General features: G+C 39.9%; 1 long non-coding RNA gene across 1 annotated transcript; it reads right to left on the bottom strand.

Annotated features, from left to right (window-relative positions):
• Nucleotides 1-2,683: 2,683 nt before the first annotated feature.
• Nucleotides 2,684-8,078, bottom strand: LOC128814621 (uncharacterized). Its single transcript, XR_008439428.1, has 3 exons — nt 8,006-8,078; nt 6,129-6,321; nt 2,684-2,811 (listed from the first exon to the last, which is right to left on the bottom strand). It is a non-coding gene; the product is annotated as an uncharacterized LOC128814621 (long non-coding RNA).
• Between the last annotated feature and the right edge of the window lie 6,340 nt (nt 8,079-14,418).

Here is a 14,418-nt window from a genome sequence, read left to right as displayed (position 1 = left end):
GTGGGGAAATAAGTGACCTTAGGCCTGGAATCCTATGTTGGGCAGGAGGAAAGAAGGAAAAGAGAGAGTGTTATTTCATAATTGATATGATTTATGGCAGTGTTTTCCCACATCATCATTTAATTGTGTGGGTTTTAACACCTGAAGTCATGAACAGACGTGTGGCTTGGTTTGGTTCTTTTTAAAATTTTATTTTAGAGCAAGATCAAGATTGGCAGCACCTGGGAAGAACAATCCTTTTCTGAACTACACAAAATATATAACATAGGAAGCAGTTGTAGAAACATCCTTGGAAAAGGCCGAAAACATGATGGAGGGGATTTTATCAGGGGAAAAGAAAGAAATTCACTCCTTTGCTGTCCGTGTTCCTGATCTCTCTGTTCAGATTGCTAACAAGGGTGTTGAATGACTAAGGTCTGCACATTTCTGCCCATCTGTCTGCTAAAGTATATTAACTCATATTGCATGAACCACCACACACTCAACAGATGGTAACAGCTCCCAATCACTTCTAATTTAATTCAGCTTTGGACTGATAACCCAGAGCTCCCATGAAACTTAAAGGCAATCTTTTGTTAGTTGAGCCAATAAAAGTACAAAGCCCTTTAATGCTACCAGTCTTCTGAATGTTAACTGTCACAGACTGTTTCTACCAAACTTTCCTTTTTTATTTTTTTGGGAAAAGAAACACACTGAACCACATTACACTGCACTGATGGAGATCTAGAAGTGTCGGTGAAATTTTATGGTAGATTCATTTTGGTACCTGGAACAGTGTTACCCATGTCTGTGGGCTTCAGGAACCTATTCTGGGATATTTTCATCAGTAATGCCCCCTGTTCCCCTCCATAACCAGATGCAAGAGTGTCAGAACTTACTGGGTTTCTGTGTAAAATGTGTACCAGTCTCATCAACATGGCTGAGAGCAGAGCAGCTCATGAAGTGAAAGACAAACTTCCAAACTTCAGCCAAACTGCTGTGTCTTGCCAGGTGTAATTTTGGTGTCCACACTGACATAGGATACTGTCACTGGCAAATACCTGACTTATGCAGGTCCCTAGTCCTTGGGAAGGGTTTATACAGGCCATATTTCATACAAGAGACACACGTCAAAAAGCTTGTGGCAGTCAAAAGGGCACACTGGCATAGAATAGCACAGTTTGGTATCCATATACCAGCTCTGGTTCCAGGACTGGGTCAATAATGTTCTTGCTTTGGACCCAGTCTCACATGTTGCAATATATTTGAGAACTTGAAAGATGGTAACTGGGAATGAATTTGATACCCTTGGTAGAAACCCAAGTATTTAAGTGAAGTTGTGTATCAGTTTGTTTTTTTTTTTTTTTGTGTGGTTTTTTTTTTGTTTTTTTGTTTTTTTTTTTTTTTTTTTGTGGTAAACAAGATAAGAATTAAGTCTCTAAGATTAATATCCATTAGGTTTATGATGTAATGAAACCTTGAAGATGAGAAAGCATCCATTCCTCTTAAATGCTTAAATTTCAGATTATTTAATCTCCTTCTTAAGGAAAAAGTACTGTACTTCAGTGAGCAATAGAATCTTCAAATTATTTCAAGAGTCCTTTGGTGAAGTTCTGTGGTGTATTCCTCCTGGAATCTGTGAGAAGTCATTGCAGCATTATCATGGTTACCCCTGTTTGTCAGCTTGGGCCACGGTTTTGGTTGTGAGTTAAAGTTTGTCTGAGTTTATCATCTGCTTTTACCTCCATGACAATGTTTGATAATGAATAGGGGAAAGCATTTCTCTAGACCTATTAGCTGGATCTATATTTTATGAAAATAGCATCCCACTTCTAAACACTTTTATCCCTCCAAGAGCTTTTGCATTAATAACATGCCAAGTATAAAGATCATTCAAATGCCTCAAGCAGCCTTTGATATTAAAAAGCGATATTAGCAGGCTATTTTTTTAAATGTGTTTCCAGAACTTACGGGCAATCTTAGCATTTCTGGTTTTCTTTAACAGTGAGTTTCAGGGCACCTACTTGAACTTTTGGGGATGTTGCCTTGAGTTCAGACATAGTGTTCTGCTTAATGGTAATTTTTGTTCTATGTGAAGGAGGTCACTGCACTTCTTTTACCTTCATTTTAGCAATGCAGAACCCAAAAGCACTGCATTCTTCACATAACTGGATGGAAGCTAATATTTTCCATTGCTCCAAAGGGGTGGAAGATTAGTTGTACAGATTTTTCACTAGATTTAAAGTAAACCACAGTTTGATGTACACATGACTTTGCTTACTATTGCTGTGAGAAGTGTAGGGATGTTAATACTCACCATCTGCTATGACATGTGCATGGCAAAAGTAAATTGTTCGTAGTATCTTGTGAACCAAAAAAGAAAGAAACAGCATTTGTTTGCTATTTATAAACATATATATATCTCAAAAATATTAATGAATAAGTACAATTGAAAAAAATAATTTAAGTTTTATCCTATACATAAAGATGTTTAACTGTAATACTGATGCTCCTAGTTCTCTCCTTATCATTTCCAGATATCCACCATGGGGATAACAGAAAAAGTCTTCTAAATGCCTCAATCCACCATCTTTTGCATACCTTCAAGTAGTAAAAGCAATGAAACCCACTGTGAGTGAGAAGTTGTAGGATCAGGCTTTAATATGATTTGGACAGTTTAGTGAAGTAATTACTTTAATCTCCTTTTATTCTGGGTTTTTTTTCCACTTGACTTTTTTTCATAATCACCTTGTCTCTGCAGGAACCCTTGCTTCATCAAGTTTTATTCATCTTTCTTTTTTTCTCAGTTCAAATTGGCTGAGACAAATCATTCTAAAAGAGAAAGAAAATTAAAAGAGTGAAATATGTATTTTAAAAAGTATTCTCTCTTTTCCATTTGCTAAAGTACAACATTGTAACAAATGCTTAGACCTCTCAGATGCTTTTATTATTATGCTTTGGAATATAATATCTTAGCTTTCTTGACCAGTGTTCTATCCCATCCTGATATGCTGAGGTCAATAATTCACTGGAAAATTACTAATCTTTAATGCATGAAGTTTTGGGTAGTTGTCATTGATATGGGAATGAGTAGTAGATAATTTTTGTTTTGAAAATCAGGCTATGTGATTGCAGTGGTTTCTGATTACCAGATCTGTAAAGAAGATAAAATGCATGTCTCCCTGATCTGGATCTCAGCTGAAGCTATATTTGAAACATCTCTGATTGTAAGAGATGGTTCTATGAAATAATTTTTATCTTTCATCATTGACTGTAAGAGATGGATCAGTGAAATAATTAAAAAAACCCCATCTGTTCTGTTCTCTTGAAATTTCAGTGCTGCTCAGAGTCCCAGCCTCAGGCCCATGGGCTGTTTTGTGAGGCACTGAGTAGGCAGGCAGTACAAGAAGCCCATTCCCTATCAGAGAAGAAGTGCTGGGCACATCCCTGCTCCCTTCCTCAACCCCATTCATTTCTGCTCCTGGGCCCTAAAGGGAGTTACATATCACACAACAGCTCACCATGTCAATGCTTCCCTTATGCCCTTTCCTACACATGGACAGGACATTAAAATGTAATTTAAACCAGTTTTGAACAATCAGGGGCAAGTGGCAGGGCTTTAGGTTGTGAGAAAAATGCTTTCCTAGGTTAAGTTGAGTAGTAAATAAAATAATTTCACGTGAATATGAGAGAAGACATCCAGACCTTAACTAAATTAAATATGAACTTTGTATAAATTATTGACCAAAACAAATGCTTATTTTCTTCCCACTAAACAGCCCCTATTTGATATTTTCTTTACCTAGCTTGATGTGGGTTAGGGCATGTTGTAGGTGTCACATTTCTCTCTCTCTCTCTCAGGATTTTTTATTGAGGTGCACAGAGAGAAATGTGCTTGCCACAAGGGCAGAGGGTGAGAGCCCCCTATTTCTGACTGCTTTTGCAATTTCTACCCAATTAATTGTGTCTCTTTTTAGCCCAGACTTCACCACAGTACCCTGGGGAATTTTGGTAGATGTGAGAGGTATCTGTGCTTTGCAAATCATTATGAAACATCCAGGAAGAGAGTACTGGCATCCTGGGTCCTGCTTTAATGACTTGGCTGCACCATGTTAGTCCTCTGAACTCAGCCAACAGTGACAAATGATTGCCAATTGCTCAGCTTTTGCTCCCATGTACAGAACTTCCCTGTACCTCAAAATCAGGAAAAAATTTCCATTAAATGGTAATTTCAATAGGGCTGGAAGGACAATTTGCACTGTAGAACTAATTCTGCAGTTCCTGTTCCTCCTCTGAAATAAATCTTCATCTCTCAAGTGACTTGAATGCAAATACATAAATTTATCTTGTTTAATTTTAAACCTACTGCTTTTGGCTATCTCTTTGGGAAGTATGACTGCACAGATTTTGATGACAGTTGTAGCTTGAGATGCAGGCACACCACAATAAGAAAGAAAATGTTTATATTCAGGTTAATACAATTCATGCCTTTTTTTTTAATTTTACTCCTTAAAGAAAAAAAAAAAAAACAAACAACATGTTTCCTGATGGACAGGTTCTAAATAAAACAGGAAGAAGTGGAATATTTTTTTTTAATACTTGTTATTAATGGGCCTGCCAAGTGGTGAATCATTTGCAGAGTGGAAGGTTAAATACACATAATGTAAAACAGCATCTCTAAAATGTTAGGATTAGCAAGATTTAAATTCTGAGTAGTGTTTCTGAAGCTCAGAAGCATTAAACAACTGCTGAAACTGTTTGACCTCACTAAGCCTGTAAACAATATGCATTTTATGTTTAACAGTGTCACCACTTCTGCCACTGGCATTAAGAAAGTTTGGCAAGGTGCCTGTAAATGTGAATGTATTGAGTTTGGCCTTTGCCTCCTTGGGAGTCACTGCTACTTCCAACTAAGAATGAAGCAGAATAGCTGATAATTTTTGAAATAATTCTTTGTTCATGTCACTTGCCCTTTCTGAGCCTCCTGTGTTGATGATCCTTTTTTAGATGAATACCTCCTTATTGCATTGATTGTCTTCTTACACTATGTACCTAAATTTCAAATTAAATACTTTGGCTATTAACAATAGTCCAAAGTTGCAACCCCAGTGTCACGTGGACTAATCCATTGAACCTCCAAGGCTTTTGTGTGAATCTTGTAGGTTTTAGTGCAGACACACTCAGAGTTGATATTTCAAGCCCTCTTTCCTGGGGTAGCTTAATGTGATGATTGTGTGCAATGACTGTCCTTTTGCTTAAGATAAGCATGGACTACCAGAGCAAAAAGGAGTAAATTTTCTAGAGTTTCACTGCATCAAGGCTATTTGAGCCTGAGCTGGAATGATTTGCACCTGTTGTGGATGATCATAAAGGGATATTTCCTGCTACTTGCCAGTACATTTTATGTGCATATTTCATCAGCCTATGTGAACTGGAAGGATGTGAAAAAAAGCCACTAAAAATAATGTTTCAAAGACATCATTGTGCATTCTTTTACAGGATTGCACAGAAAGTTCATTATCCGAATTAAACCCTTTTAACCTTCTACTTCCCTTGAGTCTTGAATTATAGAGGAGTGCCTGGGTTCCTGACTTCATAGTTTATCTTACACACAAGTGTCAGTGTGTTGGGAGAGACCAGAGCTCTGGGCTACCTGGGCACGTGCAGCAGCAGCCTCACGAGCCCCTGTCAGCTGTGCCATGCATTGGCTCTCTCCCAGGCAAGGAGCCCACCAGCCATGCTCTAATGTTCCACCTTCACAGCAAGAAACACCATGGCTCTTATGGCCACCATATGGAGACATATCAGTGCTATTTTATTTAATGGTGGAAAAACTCAGGTGTGAGTGAGTTTTGTGACAGTAGAACAAAGAAAGATTCAGAGATGGGAAACAATTAATCAAATTAGTTTTGTGACAGTAGAACAAAGAAAGCTTCAAAGAGATGGGAAACAATGAATCAAATGAAAAGTTAACCTAGTACAGGAGGACTGACCTTTCTTGATAAGAAAACAAAACCAAAAAACCCCAAAACCCCATCCAGGAAATTCTCCAGGACACAGTTTGCTGAACAGCATACAAAAAGGTCATAGCATCATCTGGGAAGGATTGCCCCCTTAGACTTTGTGAAAAGGTTTCAGATATAACCTACCAGATGAGGCACATTAGGCACTGCAGGAGCAGCCCATATTTGCTCTGGCCTGTGCAGTGTTCAGTAGGTAAATCGGTAGGCAGGGCCTGGAGTCAGCTTGCACAGAGTGTGGCTGCCTTGAGATCAGTGGAGATCAGTCTGTACCAGCAGCTGAGGTTGGTTCTTTATTTCCAAGACTGTCAAACCTCAAAACCTATTTAAAAAAGTATGTGAAAAGAGGAAATATTTGCATCCCTAGCTCAGCTGTTTTTATAAACACTTAACAAACTTGCTTTCTATGAAAAATGTTAGTAGTGAAATTACAGACATTACATGCAAAACTGTAACCTGTGGGATCTGCCTATCATGGTCTGTAAGGTGATCAAAGAATACTGAAATTGAAAAAGACATTGGTGACTTGCAAGTGTTACAAAACATTGTTTTTCATTCAAGAGTAGCAGCTGATTTCAAAACAGCCGGAGCTTTGCAGGTGGATCCCCACTGTACAAGAGGATTGCCAAAAGGATTGCTATCTAAATTGGAAAATTGGGCAGTAGTAACGTAGGCAAGGATGAGTGACCCTGGTTATGTTCCAGATGGGACTGGAGTCACCTGGGCCATGCCCCAGTGCCAGTGATTACAGATTGCTTCCCACAGAAATCATCAGCTCTGTGCCTTCTGCACAGTCTGGGTTTGTAAATGCATCCTGTCCCCGTGCTCTGCCTGCCTGCTTGTTCTGTTTCAGGCAAAATATCAAAGAACAGAATTCTGCACACAATTGCCTCTGTATGAGCTTCCCTGTGACTCAACATTTGTTGCAGGTCTACTTTAGAGATTATAGATTTTGGCATAGACTCGTGGCACTGCTGGAATGCCAGTCCAGGGTCAGAGGAGAGGGTGTGACAGAGATGATGTCTATCTGCAGATGGAAAAAAAAAAAAAAAAAAAAAAAAGCCTGGTAAAGTTGAAGGTTTTGGGTAACTACAAATCTTGGATTCCAGACAAAGGTAAACATCCTGCTGGTTCCTAGCCCTCGGTGTTTTGGAACATTTATGCCATCATCTGTTCAAACGATTCTGGTTACATCAGCTTGAATTTAGAATTTGTGTGATATGTTCCCTCCATAAAGGTTCTGCATGCTGGAATTCACTCCCTTTCCCAAAGTGCTGTTATTCAGGAATATAACACAACACATACACAGAGGGAAAAAAAAACAGCTATCTGACACTAATGACCTTACTTTTAGTATGCAAAATGTCCAAATAAATGAAGGCAATGGGGGTGGTGACAGGGAAGATGACTACTGGGAGATTTGACACAGAGGTGACCTGTTTGCTCCTCTGGACTGCTGTGGAGCTAATTAAACACAACATCCCTAGAAATAAAGTGCTGGAGAGAGGGTGAGTAGTCAGTTGCTCTCACTGCATATGTCACTTGGGATCACGATTACACCCATTGCTAAAAGGCAGTTGAATAAGCAAATGTTGTTTTGCAGGAAGTAGGAAAAAAATTCCATCTATTCCACAGCGAGACGTGAAATGTATAATTCCAGTAATGAGCACTGGAAGTATGAGCTATGTTTTAAGCCATTCGAGTAATATTTTAATCCTTCCTTCCCCTGTTCTGCTTAAAGAGAAGGAAAAATGATTTTATGTAACAAATTCATTTTGTTGCTATAACAGTGTATATCTGGCTGTATTTCTATGCTGAAACCTGTCTCGGTGCTTTAAGGTTTTGGGGCTTTGTTAATTTTGTTCCCAAACTCCTCCATCACTGGCCAAGCTACCTCAGCCCCAAACCCTGGGCAGTGCAGATCACCTGACTGAGGATTCCTGCAGGGAATGTGTTTAAATCTCAGCAGATCTTGATGTGTTTTTTCTTTTTTTCCCACTACTCACTTATTCTTTCCCCTGGATCTGATGGCACTGCCACAAAAACCCAAACTTTGAAACCCCTGTGCCCATAACCATGGCTGTAAGGTGTCTATTGGTGTCACCACTGGTCTGTGAGGTCACACTCATGTGCCTTCAAATCTGGGATGTCCAAGGGCTTCAGTCCAGTGTGAATGTTCCAGCTGAAGGTGGGGATGGGGCTGGAGATGTGTGGGGACTTTGGCTTTCCCTGGGCCATGGTCAGGGAGGAAGGAGAGAGGGAAGCTGGTCCTGGTGACTGCCTCATGTCTGGGCTCAGCCTTTGGAGCATGCAGGGGGGTCAGAGGGGTCTCTTCATTTTTCCTGTGAGGCAGGTGTGTGGAGCCAGTGCCATGCCAGTGTTTCATTCTCCTGGTTTATTTCTACCCCTACGGAGAGGTCTGCTGCAGCAACTCTATTCTTGTTGCCCTTTTAGTGTGGGGGTGTCCCCTTGTTCCTGTCCCCTGCATAGCCCAGCCCTACTCCTCTCCTCAGGTGAAGTGAATACAACAAGGAGCTTCTGTACTTTTCTCTCCAATGACATAAGATGACCTTAAACCAAAAGAACCTGTAGTGTGTCCTTCTTCTCTTACATGTTCCTGTTCCTGCTGCTGAGACACTGAGCTGGTGTGTGGTTCAGAGCTGTGCTCCCACACTGTACCAGACACAGCAGAGCTGCCTCCTGCCCTGTGCACAGGCTGAAGCCTGTAGATGCTTCTTTGTAGAACCGTTCTCTCTTCCCCCATGCACAGTGAGTTGGGTCCCTATAGGAGGCAAGGTGAGCCATGCAGCCTGACTGACCTTACCTTGAGTATTCCTGTGCCTCTGGTCTGTGGGACTGTGGCCTCGAGTGCCAGGGGAGACAGAATGACATTTAAAAAGTAGTAAAAAATTGGTCCACAGCTGTGGACACATTGCATGAAGACCAGAGTTGCCATTCCTCGTGAAGGATGTTTTCAGTGTTTCCCTTGAGCTAACTCATTGGGATTAAATTGAAGCCTGTTTCCTGCTTCTAAATGCTTTCTGGTTCTGCAACTTCAGCACTCTCCTGTGTCCTTTTCCAACATCTATCTAAATCAAACAAACTCTTACCTGTTTGTTGTTCCCCTCCTTTGGCAGTGTTTCTGCTGTGTGGCTCTCCCAGTGCAGCTCCTTGCCTTCCCTGTCTGTTTTCACAGGTGGGCACAGCTCCAAGAGCATCAGTGAGGTTGAAGGAGAAGTGGAAAAGCAGATAAGAGCCCTGTGACAGCCACAGATCTGCTGATTAACTCTTATTCATATATGAGGCACCACGACCTGGGCTTTTGTTTTACGCCTTTTTTCTTTTGATGAAAAGAAGTAGAGAAGAAAAGGCCACTTCTTGCCACATCTTTGGGGCAGTTGGTGGCATTCTCACTGTCGAGTTTACAGCAGGGTTGGAGCTGCTACTCAGAAGATTATCCAGAGCACTCTGTGCTGCTGCCATAGGCACCTTCTGTGGTGGATGTTCAGCCAAGCCCTTGCCAGACAAACTCCATATGCTGAAATGTTTTTCCAGAGGCTGTTTCAGCCATGTGTGTGTGTTCTTTAGCTTTAGTCAAGTCAGACTGCAGCTGAAGTCTGAGGTCAGCAGTGCCACCTCTTCTTGTTTCAGTCACTGCAGGGAGCTGATGTGTGCACAATTATTAAGAAAGGAATATATTCTTTTGCATTTCTTACAAAGGACTAGAATCATCATTTATGCCAATTAATATCTTTATTTTTACAGAAATCTTCCTGGACTAGTTTTTCACAGACTGTTCTGTTAAATCTTTCTCATTTGCACAAATTCACATCAATAGTGGTATGAGTTAATTTGTACTACTGTGCTATATGTAGACACTCAAAAGGTGCTTAATTTCCATTGAAAATATTCATATGCAAATGTTCCATATTTTTGAAGTGGTTGCAGTTCTGCTGAGGAGGTAGATCCGCCTCTATTATACCACACAACAGATCTCTTTTATATTTAGATTTTTACTTTGAGAAGAGAGCAATGCACTTGCTGAAAATTGGTTGGATACCAAAATGAAGTGCTAGCTTTGGATTGTCAAAATTAGATATTTTAAAATAAGGAATTAATAGCTTCCAGTTTCTGTCTTGTTGGTGTTGGCATGAGGCAGAGATGCTGTCAGGACTGAGGCTGTAGTCCCTGCCAGTTGTCTCTGCCTTGTTGCTTGCCTGGCCCTGCTCTTTCTGTATATCTTGGTGAGGTGCTGTATTTCTGTCATGTGTTTCAATGAGGGAAGACATCTCTGCATCATGTGGCTCAGTGCTGCTCCTCCTGTGGCAATGGAGAATTATCCTTTGGCTTTATGAAAAGGAAAAAAAAATAGTACTTTTAAATATCTCTGGGGAACAAGTTTGGTTTGAGATTTTTTTTTTTTTGGTTTGTTTGTTTTTTCTTAGACTACTGTAAATTATAGAAAGATTTTTGTATTCTTGAAGTTCTCTTTTCAAGTATACTTGAAGTACTCCAGATAAATATAATTCAGCAGGAGACATTGATTTTAAAAAGTATAAATTCTAGTCTGTTACAAGACTGGAAGTATAATTTTAGTTTTATTTCTTACACTGAACCATTCCCTCTTGGTTGAGGGCTGACATTGCTGAATCAGAGTAGTGCTTTGAGCTACTCCCAAACTGGTGGCAGAACCTGCATGATTTAACACAGCTTGTAATCTTTAAGGGTCTTTTGTTTTCCATCTAGATGTTATAAGATACGTAGTATTTTGTTTTCAGTTGTTTGCATGCACAGATTTACTTTACTTTTAAACTGAGTAATTTTCAGGGAGAAAAATATTTCCAAGATGGTAAAGAGTTAATATTTCTGTAAGGAGAGGAAACTCTGGATGTGTCTTTATACTGTAAATGAATGAGCAGATATTCATTAATTTGGACTGAAATCCTCCATCCTGATGCAAAAAAACCCTTGTCATGGGTCAGGTTTACAAACTGCTGAAAGACTGAAAATCAGAATGATTGGAAGCAAAGCTATCAATGTAAGGAGATGTGTCAGCTCTTGCAGGGGATGGGATTGCAGATGTTCATAGGAAGAACACTAAATCCTTGTCCTGACATGAATTTTTATAAACCTTTCTGCAACCAAGATGAAACAAATAAGGTAATACACTTGTTTCAGTATTCATCATATTTGGCTCAGCTAAATGTAGTGATTGGGTATTATATATAATACATCATAGCATTAGATTTTGTGGGTGGAAAAATAATTTTTCCATCCTATGGAATATGAGCTCTGAGAAATTTTCCTGCTCAAAACCAGAATGACACTGGAGCCATTCATAGTCAGAGTGCTTTTCCTTTGTGTTTTGTTTGTTCTAAACTGCAATATTGATGGGAGCACAGAAACAGCAGCAAAAACACCCTGCAGTTGGGGCTCATAGAGTTGGGATACTCAGTGTTCAGATTTTAAATTTCTACTCTGAATCATGAACAACATGGGGACTTTGGAGTGTGCCAGGTAATTGGAGTGGCAGCCTGACTGCTAGATTGGAAAGGTTTGCTTCAAAGTGTGATTTTAATTTTTTAAAAAATTTTTCAAGTCCTCATGGTCTCTCTGGATATGATACTGCTCTTTGTGAGACAAACAGCTCATATTTGTGGTTTATGTACTTGCACCAATGTATGTGTTCATCCATAATGAATGCCTGCAGTAGGACACAAAAAAAATAATCAGCAAATAGAACATTTTACTGTAAATACTGTGATGATTTCATGTGCAAATAATTCTTCAAGCTCTGCATCAGACACTTTCTGGTCAGACCATGTTTACCACAATGCCCAGTGTAGCTGTGAATCACAGTCTGAAGAGAGGTACTGGAAGTAAAGTTGCACTATGAGCTGTTGTCCTTGCTCTGATTTAGGGAGGTCTAATTAATCAGATTGGATCTGTTGGACAACTATAAAACTCTGTTTTGCTGCCATGAAATATTAGACCCAGTTGTTGCTGCCATGAGCTTTTAGTTAGGCTGGGAGCAAAGATTGGAAACTACTCCAGGAGCAGTCTGAGAATGGGATGTAGGAGTAGGAAAGAGCAACACTGGAGCAGCAATAAGGGAAAAAATCCAGCATACAGGAGCAATTCTTCTGTTTATAGTGGAAGGATTATAGCAAGCAAGGTGTAGGTGCTGCATGAGTGGAGATCAATATGAATTCCATCCCCTTACAGGCATATTGATTTTGGGCACGTACATCACTGGTAATCTCCCTGCTGTAACTGGCAAACCAAACTGTAAAAAATGAGGATGGCAGGGCTGAGCTAGGAGATTAAAGAAGAAAAATGTTAAGAAGTGTGCACTTTCGATCTTTGGGATGTGAAAAGCACAAGGTCATCTGCTGTTGTGACTAGGTTGACTATAAAATCTAAATGACTCATTGATTTCATACACCTAGCCTGTAAAATATTTTGGTTTATATGATATAATCTTCCTTTCCATTAACTTGAACTGAGTCACTTTATAAGCAGCTTGAGTTTAGCATATCAGTCAAAGATTGATTGTGACTAGGAACTGTGTCTAGGTTTGGGAGGACACTTTATGGGTTTTTCAGAGTTTTTAGAGCTGAGTAAAAAAATATTGTAGATATATCTGTGAATTGGTAAGCGGCTTTTTCTGTTGTTTGGTTGTTTGAGTTTTTTTTGTTTCCTTTGTTTTTTGAAAGCAACATTCAGTAAAGAGCAAAGGTCTGACATTCCTTTTAGTCTTTCCACTCCAAAGAAGTCAGTAATACCAGTAGGAAGAATTGACCTTGTTTATATCAATGCCATTCCACGAATAAAACTAAATGACATCTCTGATCTTTGAGTTGGTTGTGACTAATTGTGCACTTTGCATGGATGAATATAGGTAGGCAAGTCCTTGTGATGCAAACACAAGAACTTAATCTTTCGTAGAAAGTAAGGAGATTTATTATAGAATGCAAACCCCTTTCTTTTCCAGAGCAAGTTATTGGAAAAATCTGGCGACCCCGGATGGGAAGAGATGCTGATGTCTGGCTCCAGAGCAGAAGGTTGAAGGATCTGCTTTATTAAAACTACAGTATAGTACATTGACATACTATTTAAAGAGATACTATCCTAATCTACATACTTGCTTCTTACTTACCTAACTCACAAACTCGTGACTTCTCTGCTGAGAGTCTGAGCCACAGCTGGATCCCATTGGTCACTGACCTCAAACAAACTTCACCAGAATCCAATCCAGCAATCACTTCAGGTAAACAATCTCCACACCACATTCCACATGGGGAAAACAAAGGAGCAGAGATAGTTTTCTTCTCTTCTGTCTGTGCAGTCTTGAGAGACAGAACTATGTCTCTCTGTCCAGAGAATGTGAATGTCACAGTAAGCAAATCTTGCTCCAAAAATTACTTTTCAAGACAGACCCCAGGGATGTTCACTGACTTTGTTAAGAGTGTACAGGTAAAAACTAGAGGTGTGCTGTTGGGTGGAGGTTCTAGCACAGGACTTGAGCAGCCTGATTTATTTGTGTGCTGTATTGTCCCCATTTCACAGAAAAGTCAGATGATGGGGTTATGTCAGTGTGAGATTAAAAAGGATGTATCAGAGATGTATACAATGACATGGATGGTATTCTGAAAATCACTTTGAATAAGGAGTTTAGTGGTATTTCATAATGATGTGGGGTCATGTACGAGATTCCCATTAAGTAGCATGAGCATAACCATGGTTCCTTCTCCCTCCCTCTGTATTTCCTTTGTGATATCTGTACTGGTTTCTGGAAAGATTGTATTTCTGTGCCTCCTGGGTGGCAGGGCCCAGGTGAAGTAGGCAATGGGAACTAGGCTGATCTGCTCATCTTGGGTGTCTGGTACCCTTGTACACCTGTTGAGCTGTTCCTGTGTTTGTGTTCTAAATTGTCAAAGAAAGGGCCTTTATGATTCGTTATATATCTCTCTCCACTGGCTGCCATCCTGAGCATGCAGTCTGGCAGCTTTTCAGGATTTCTGCCTGGACTATGACTGTAGGTGCACTGAGCCTTGAGTCTTATACAAACTGCTGCTCTTTCACAGGCTTTGAAAGCTCCATGTGAGTGATTAACTGAAAAAGGTTGTTTAGTGATTCAGCCAAGTGCAGAAGGGAAGTTGAGAAAACAGAGAAAAATGAGAGATGTCAGCAAGTAGAACTCTCCCCTCACTTCTGCAATGTTTTTTCTCTGACTCTGTGGAGATGAAGATGTCTTTTGTTCACGTCTCAGCATTTATTCCCAAGCCAGTGTCTAAGGAGATTACTGAAGTCACTCTTGAGTGCCAGTTTATCCATAGTAGTTGTGTGCCTTAACTCTCTCAATCCAGAGTTCACAATAGTTCACACAATTTATTTCTTTACCTTTGTAAAACAGCAT

Source organism: Vidua macroura, chromosome 14 (genome assembly GCF_024509145.1).
Source record: "Vidua macroura isolate BioBank_ID:100142 chromosome 14, ASM2450914v1, whole genome shotgun sequence".
NCBI lineage: Eukaryota > Metazoa > Chordata > Aves > Passeriformes > Viduidae > Vidua > Vidua macroura.
This window is presented reverse-complemented; position numbering and strand designations above follow the sequence as displayed.